The sequence below is a fragment of the Garra rufa genome, chromosome 14 (genome assembly GCF_049309525.1).
Source record: "Garra rufa chromosome 14, GarRuf1.0, whole genome shotgun sequence".
NCBI lineage: Eukaryota > Metazoa > Chordata > Actinopteri > Cypriniformes > Cyprinidae > Garra > Garra rufa.
In genome coordinates, this window is record NC_133374.1 from 25,221,286 (window position 1) to 25,230,536 (window position 9,251).

Here is a 9,251-nt window from a genome sequence, read left to right on the forward strand (position 1 = left end):
CAACGCAGTTTAATGGAAGACTATGCACGCAGATAGGCTATCCATTCCCGTGCGCGTCTGTGTATTTAACGCCTGGTCTAATGCGCCGCCTGGCCCGTTCTCGAAGACTTACTTTTAGTCATTATTTGGGTAGCACACATATTCTGAAAATGCCTTCAGCATTATTAAAATTAGCCATTTTAATCTAGATTAATGTAGATTAATTCCAAGATTTAATCTAGATTAATCTAGATTAAAAAAATTAATCTATGCCCACCCCTAATACACACACACACACACACACACACACACACACACACACACACACACAATATATATATATATATATATATATATATATATATATATATATATATATATATATAAATAAATTATTGTAATTTTTAAGCATCATTTACAGTGGGGAGAGTGCCTTAGTGTATTTTTTTATGCTTTAGGCTAATATATATATATATATATATGTGACCCTGGACCACAAAACCAGTCATAAGGTTAAATTTTACAAAACTGAGCTGTATATATAATATGAAAGCTCAGTAAATAAGCTTTCTATTGATGTATGGTTTGTTATGATAGGACAATATTTGGCCGAGATACATCTATTTGAAAATCTGGAATCTGAGGGTGCAAAAAAATCAAAATCCTGAGAAAATCACCTTTAAAGTTGTCCAAATTAGGATCTTAACAATGCATATTACTAATCAAAAATTACATTTTGATACATTTACAGTAGGAATTTTACAAAAAATCTTCATGGAGCATGATCTTTACTTAATTTCCTAATGATTTTTGACATAAAAGAAAAATCAATAATTTTGACCCATGCAATGTATTTTTGGCTATTGCTACAAACATACCCCAGTGACTTAAGACTGGTTTTGTGGTCCAGGGTCACATATATATATATATATATATATATATATATATATATATATATATATATATATATATATATTAAATAATCATGAAGTTCTCTGAAACAATAATGTCAATGCTAAAACATTCCAGTAGCTCAAACATATAAAAATACACTAAATAATAATAATAATAATAATAATAATAATAATAATAATAATAATAATAATAATAATAATAATAATAATAATAATAATAATGATTAAAAAATCCAAAAAACATGCAAAAAATGATCTGTAACAAGATTCCAAATCAATAGTATTTGTCAAGAAATTGTGCAAATTATATAAAAATAATAATTGTCATTTCTAAGCATCATTTACAGTGGGGGTGGTGCTTTAAGGCTACTATAGAAGAGAACAGAACAGAACAGAGTAGAATAGAATAGAATAGAATAGAATAGAATAGTAGCTTAAACAAATCTAAATAATAAAAAAAATATTAAAATAAAATAAAACATGCAAATTTCTCTGTAACAAGATTCAAAATCAATTGCATTTGTAATAATTAATAAAATTATAATAGTCATTTCTGAGCAACATTTACAGTGGGGATGGTGCTTTAATGTCTTTTTAGTTTCTAAAAGAATAAAATAAAATAAAAGGACATAATAAAATAAAATGTGCAAAGTTCTTTGTAACAAGATTCCAAATCCATAGCATTTGTAAAGAAAGGGTAAAAAATATATAAAACAAGATTCTTTTGTGCCAAATGACAATTCTAAGGCATTCCAGTAGCTCAAACTGAAAAATATTATGCTAGCAATGCTAAAATAATGTGTAAAAGCATTTGTGTAAAAGTATAAATGTAAATGCATATAAAACCTGCAAAATGTCACGAAAGCATGGTAAAACTGCTAACTTTTGTGTTCTTTTTGAACCTTTACGGCTCCAGTCCCTAACTGCATGGACCAGTACTTTTTTCAAAACCTTCTCCTTCTCCATGAAAGAAAGTCAAATAGGTTTGGAATAACATTAAGGTGAGAAACGACTGCATTTTCTTTTTCAGCTGAGTTATTCATGTAAAACAGAGCCGACACCCATTGAGAGCGAGAGCAGAGAAACAGGCATCCGCAGGCTGACTCTGACAGAGAAGCCAGCGCTCAGTTTGAACATTGATGTTAGTTAAGTGAGGGCAGCCGTGGCGTGACTAACAGCTCAATCTCTCTGACTCAAGGTGCAGAGCATTTCTGTACCGGAGATCTTTCACCGACGTGATGGAAGCGCAGACAGCTCTGAGATATCAAGCCTCCATCATCTGAGGGAGATGAGCTGCTCCCACGGCCTTTGAAGTGACAAACATTCAGCCGTACTCCTCAAAGCATATGTACGCCGTTAACGGCTAGCAACACGTTTCCGACATGTTCTCCGCAGGCTGGGTGGAGTATCAAGTGGCAGTTTTGTTACCGCATCAAGATTAGTGGTCCTCATCGGCGGTCGAAACCCACCGCGTTTCCAACAAAATGGCCCGTCTACCGGCTAAAATGGAAATCAAATCATTCTGGCAGCCATTACCGAGCAACCTATGAGGTTCACAGATGCTAATGTAAAGGGAAGTGGAGATAGTAAGTGGTGTTTATCACTTTAAAATATTGCCCTGTCCTTTCACTGCATGAACGGTGCAATTACCGGCTCAGTGGGGTGTTGTGCGGAAGAAGGAATGCTGGGATCCAATATACGCCGATGGTGACGCAGCCTCTGATTTTTGGCCCAACCGAATATTCACTGACAGAATAGCTTCTGTAAATCATAAGAAAAGGCCAAGTAGACCATCAAATAAGGAGAAGATAGGTGATTTGATTTATTGCCTTGATCCAGGAGAGATTACTGCTGTCTGTGAGCACTGTAGTCAAAGATCTCCATATTTCTTAAAAGGCTATAAACAACCAGTTTGTGCTAACAAAAAGTGTTTTGTTTTGGACATGAAGTACAGCGTGTTAAAGGGATAGTTTATCCAAAAATAACAATTCTGTCATTAATTACTCACCCTCATGTCATTCCAAACCCGTTGTTCAAGACCTTTGTTCAGCTTCAGAACACAAATTAAGATATTTCTGATGAAATCCAAGAGCTTCTGACCCTGTGATATCAGTGCTTCAACAGTAATGTTATGAGACTATGAGCATACTTGATTATAATAATGACTTTATTTAACAATTTCATCTCTTCTGTCTTAGTCTTCTTTTTGATGCTTTAAGGTTAGTATAAAACAAAATAAAATAAAAATGAGAATGAAACAAGATTCTTATGTGCCAAATGCCCAATGACAACTGCATTCCAGTAGCTCAAACAGATAAGTAAACTAAAATAATAAAAAAATAAAATAAACATGATGTTCTCTGACACAAGATTCTTTTGTGCCAAAAGCCAATTTTAAAGCATTCCAGTAGCTCAAACCGTAGAATAATAATAATAATAATAATATATAAAATAAAATAATAAAAAATAAAATAGAATAAAAATAAAATCTCAAACAGATATATAAACTAAAATAATAATAAAATAAAATAAAATACAACAAAATAAAACATGCAAAGTTCTCTGTGACAAGATTAGAAAATTAATAGCATTTGTAAAAAAAAAAAAAAAAAAAGGCTAAAAAGTATGTAAAAATAATAATTGTCATTTCTAAGCATCATTTACAGTGGGGATAGTGCTTTAAGTAAAATAAAATAAAATAAAATAAATATGATTTTCTCTGACACAAGATTCTTTTGTGCCAAAAGCCAATTTTAAAGCATTCCAGTAAAACAATACTAAAATAACTACAAAAATAATAATAAAAATAAAAATAAAATAAAATAAAATAAAATAAATAATTTAAATTAAATTAAACATGCAAAGTCATACTCTGTATCAAGATTCCAAATGAATAGCATTTGTAAAGAAATGGTAAAAAAAAAAAAAAAATTTAATAGCACAGTGGAGATGGTGCTTTAAAAATAAAATAAAATAAAATAAAATAAAATAAATAAAATAAAATAAAATAATAAAATAAAATAAAATAAAATAAAATAAAATAAAATAAAATAAAATAAAATAAAATAAAATAAAATAAAATAAAATAAAATAAAATAAAAAGTTCTTTGGCACAAGATTTTTTCATACTCTGTATCAAGATTCCCAATGAATAGCATTTGTAAAGAAATGGTACAAAAAAAAAATCGAAATAATAATCGTCATTTCTAAGCATAATTTACAGGGGATAGTGAAAAATAAAATAAAATAAAATAAAATAAAACAAAACAAAACATGCAGAGTTCTCTGTAACAAGATTCCAAATCAATAGCATTTGTACAGAAATGGTAAAAATTTGTGCCAAATGCCAGTTCTAAAGCATTCCAGTAGCAGTAATACGACAATAATAAGAAAAAAACAATAAGAAAAAAAATCATATAAAATAAAATATATATAAAATATAAAATAAAATAATATAATATAAAATAAAATAAAACATGCAAAGTTCTCTGTAACAAGATTCCAAATCAATAGCATTAGTACAGAAATGGTAAGCTTTAAAAAAAAAAAAAAAATCTGATACATCACTGTACCATAGTAGCGCTATGGTTATTTTTCAGAGTTTGACTGGTAATGAACAGTAAAAATAATCACTGAATTATGTTTAAATTAAACAAAGCATTGCCGCACTGATGCAGCAACTATGACAACATTGCTAATTAAAACATATTCCTTTTCTCGGGTGTCATTAGAGAGGCATGCTAAGGTAATGACGGTGCGAAGTTGCCAGCCTACAGTATATCTCCAATGTCTGCAGCCAATTAATGAGTAAATAATTATGAACTAAGCTGTGGGAAAGAGAGCCATTCTCCACAGACGCCTCACTGAGATCAGCAGAATTAAAGACTCGCCGCCCTCGGTTCAACAGGTCCACCTACAGAGCCCATTCCTACTGCTAACCCAACGAGTTGCCTTGGCAACAAAACAATTCCATTTACTTCAAGTCAATTTGCATTTGTTTTGTTGTGTTAATATTATGGGTTGGGTTACATGTGTGTTAAAAAAGTGTTAAAGAAGGAAGTCTCTACATTTGAATCTAACTGACGTAAATGCTGTCACAATGCTACAAAATTCTGCTGTTCTTTTGATCTTTCTTTATAACATGTAGGTCATGGTTTCCATAAAAGTATTAAGCAGTACAAATGATTTCAACATTTGATAAAGATAATAAATTATTTCTGAAGGATCATGTGACACTGACGACTGGAGTAATGATGCTGAAAATTTTGACATCTTTGCATCACAGGAATAAATTTTATTTTAAAATATATTTGCAAGCAGCGATTACAAGGGTTCAAGCGCTTTAAGGCATTTAAGCACAAATGAAAAAAAGACATTACAAATTATTTAGCAAGCCTGTAACCTAAATCAATCATTTTAAAAAGCATTTTGGCAAATATAGGTAATTTGCCTTAGAAATATAATTTCTAAACATTAATAACTGTTATACCGCCAGCTGTGGTCTGATTTCCCTAAAACATTGCATGCTTGTTGTGAAGTTTTGAGCTTTTGTTTAGGCTTTATAGGCTTTTGGGTATATTTGGACAGGCCCCTTTTCTAAACGACCCCGTTATAGCTTCCCAAAGGGTAAATTTCAACATTTTTTGATAATTATTAACCTAGAGATTCCAGAGAATTGTACTGCATTGTTTTCTTCCAGACTGAGCAAACAACCTAGGGCTAGTTCGCAGAAGTATGTTTTTCACATTTTCTCAGTTTTACTGACAGCAGTGGTTCTAGAGGCAAAATTGTTGGAATGAGGAGGTCTATGGTATGATACAGATATCATGCGTATGTGTGTGTTTTTACCAGTTTCAACTCAAAAACTTAAGTTTAGCAGCTGCCTTATGATTTTAAGTTAAATCAACTTAAGTCATTTAAACTCACAAGTTATATCAACTCATTTTTATTGTAATAAGTTAAAATGACTTGTAGTTTTAAGCTGATTTAACTTAAAAATTTAAGGCAGCTGCTGAACTTTCTTAAGGTTTTTAAGTTGAATCTGGTGAATTTTTTTTTACAGTGTAGTTATGACCATGTTTATGCTTATAGCGCCACCAAGTGGCCAAGCTACGTGACTTTTTTACAGTATGTGACCTCGGTTTCCTAAGACATAAGTGTCTTATGTTGTTGGAATCCTTGGCTCACGCTGGACAAAACACCTTCCTCAGATTTGATTGTGAGCAAGGTGAAATTTTTGTGTATTTTGGATTTTTTGTACAACCTACTTATGCAAACTACAACTTTGCCTCTACTAAATTGACTGCTGTCAATTGAATCGTTTGTTAAATGATTGAGAAGATGTAAAAAAACATACTTTTGCGAACTAGTCCTAGGTTTTTCTCTCAATCTGGAAAAAAAAAAAAACACTGCAGTACAATTCTCTGTACTCTCTAGGTCAATAATTATCTAAAAAAAATTGACATTTACCCTTTTGGGAAGCTATAACGGGGTGGTTTAGAAAAGGGGCCTGTCCGAATTTACCCAAAATCCTAGAAAGCCTATAGGAAAACTTAAAACTTTAAGGAGATCGGACCACAGCATCCATAAACATTACAACACATTCTAATTCTAAAAAGGCTTGCTATATAATGTCTTTTTTCATGTGCTTAAATGCCTTAAAAATACCCGAGAATTTCTCTAACAATTACTATAGGGTTTCAGCGCGCATGCTTGAACCCCTAAATGTGACCTTGGACCACAAAGCCAGTCATAAGGGTCAATTTTTCTAAATTGTGATTTATGTATCACATGAATAAATACACTTTCCATTGATATATTGTTTGTTAGGATAGGACACTATTTAGCGGAGATACAACTATTTGAAAATCTGGAATCTGATTGTGCAAAAAAATCTAATTATTGAGAAAATCATATTTAAAGTTGTCCAAATGAAGTTCTTAGCAATGCATATTTCTAATCAAAAATTAAGTTTCGATATATTTACAGTAGGAAATTTACAAAATATCTTCATGGAACAAGATCTTCACTTAATATCGTAATGATTTTTGGTATAAAAGAAAAATTGTGCTACTTAAGACTGGTTTTGTGGTCCAGGGTCACAAATATATTCAAATAGAAAAGTTATTTTAAATTGTAATAATATTTCAAAATATTACAGTATTTAATGTATTTTTGGATCAAAAAAATGCAGCATAAAATATTTTTCTCTATATATAGACAAAAAGAAATCTCTCTCTATAGATAGATGGATAGATAGATAATATCCAAATAGCCTAGTGTCATATTAATAATTAAATTGAAAGGCATTAAATTCAAAGTTCATTTCTCATCGCTGATTCAACTGGCACAATGCCGGCTCTGAATGTGGAACTTGTTGTCTTATGGAGGAAGATGGGGACTCTGGGAACTGAATGTTTCAGGTTCAGCACATCCTGAGGAAGGTACAACCGTGTCCCCGTTTCCAGAGCTGCTTCAAAGTGACTGGTGTAAGCAAGCCAACACATGAATACTTCCACCCCGACACCGGCGAAAGCGCCCTGGCCCGCGGCGTCACTGTCTCATCTCAGCGTCTAGCACTATGAAAGCACAGGACGCGGAGGTCAGGAAAAACTAAAGAGACACAGGACACTTTCCATGACCTCCTGTCACTGCTGCCATGGCAAATCCCATGCTTTACTGCAAGATCCAAACCACCCAGGTCACAGTCTGTTCACCCCACAGGGTCTGGCAGAAGATCCCACAGCGAAAAACCGCAAGCCACAGTGATGATTTATACATGTCCTGCAGCAAACCCACGACTGAAATAGACAACTGCCTATTTTCTAACGCTCAGATCTGGCAAACCATCCATCACTCTGCTACTGTTTAACAGTATATTACTGTCTGTTGTTTAAAACATTATGTATTCACATAGACTGTGATATACATGAGCTGTTTTACATTACATTTTGTAGTCAAGTGCTATTTTAGTATTATTTATATACTTATACTATATACTGTTATTTAAGAATATTTTGAATTACCTTGTGTTGAACATAAGTTCACAAATAAAGTTTATTGTTTAAATTGTTACTGCCTTGAGTTATTACTTTGGAATAAATGTAAAATACTTAAAAACACTAACTTGAGATCCATTTTAAGAAAAATGCTATGCAAAAAATGTATAAAACATTTTAGATATGTATTAAATAGGCATGTAACAATATCAAAATCTCACAATATGATAATATCTCGATATGAAGTCCACAATTCGATATTTATTGTGATATTTAAAATAATAATAATAATAATAAATTGTACATTTTAAAGTTAAATTATTCTATCTAATGCACTTTGAGAGTTCAAAATTAAGAGCTCCAACCCATGTTCTTAACTAAGAAAACTTAAGGCAGAAAAAGGTCATTGAATTGACTTTTACCTGAACTTTAAAGGGGACTCAACCCTCTTTTTATTTGTGGTATACTGTCTCAGTCTAAATTCACACTGGTGTTTTAGGAAGCCATTTTAATTCGAATATAATGATAATAATAACAACAATTTTATATTATTGTTATTCCTAAAACAGTAATAGCCATATTTTGTAAAACAATAACACTGAACAATAAAATAAATGAAAATGAATAGTGTTTTCACGACTTGTCATCAATCGGTCATATTGGCAGCAATGAATGTAAACAACGCCACTGAACCGAAAAGAACTCAACAGCAAATTTAGCTGATTATTGCTCCTGAAAATGGCCAATTATTGTCATGTTTTGGGCTGTACTAATCAGTCAGACATTTGGAGTGCTATAGAGTGCAAAAATCAAATAAACAAAAGAACAAAAGGCATTTGTGGTTTGCCAAACTAAACCAGGATTTCCAGGGCAAGAATCTTGACGTTTGTCTTTTTCAATTTCCAATCAGGTAGGTAAAATATTAGGCTAATAACTTAATTAATACTGCTTGTACTAATTTCTGTATCACCTATTAACTTTAGTTTGTCAAAATATTGATTTACAGTACCGCCGCTCCCTATACGCAGAGTACGCAGTCTGCGTAGGGCACCACCTCCCAGGGGGGCATCATCCCAGCTGCTAAAAAAAAAAAAAATCGTTTTTATATATTATAATAATATATTAATATTAATAATATACATATACAAATAAACAAAAATATAAATGTATATATTGCATTTTACGGTTAACGCAGAGTAGGCTGGTATTCTAGTCTTTGCTAATAAGCACACGTGATGACGCGCAGCATCTGCGCCGCGACGCGCCCTCACCACTGTTTACGGCTGCCAGTGCCTTTTTGGCCACAAATGATGATAATAATTGATGAACAATATGCCTGGTCCTGGAAAGAGACATCAAC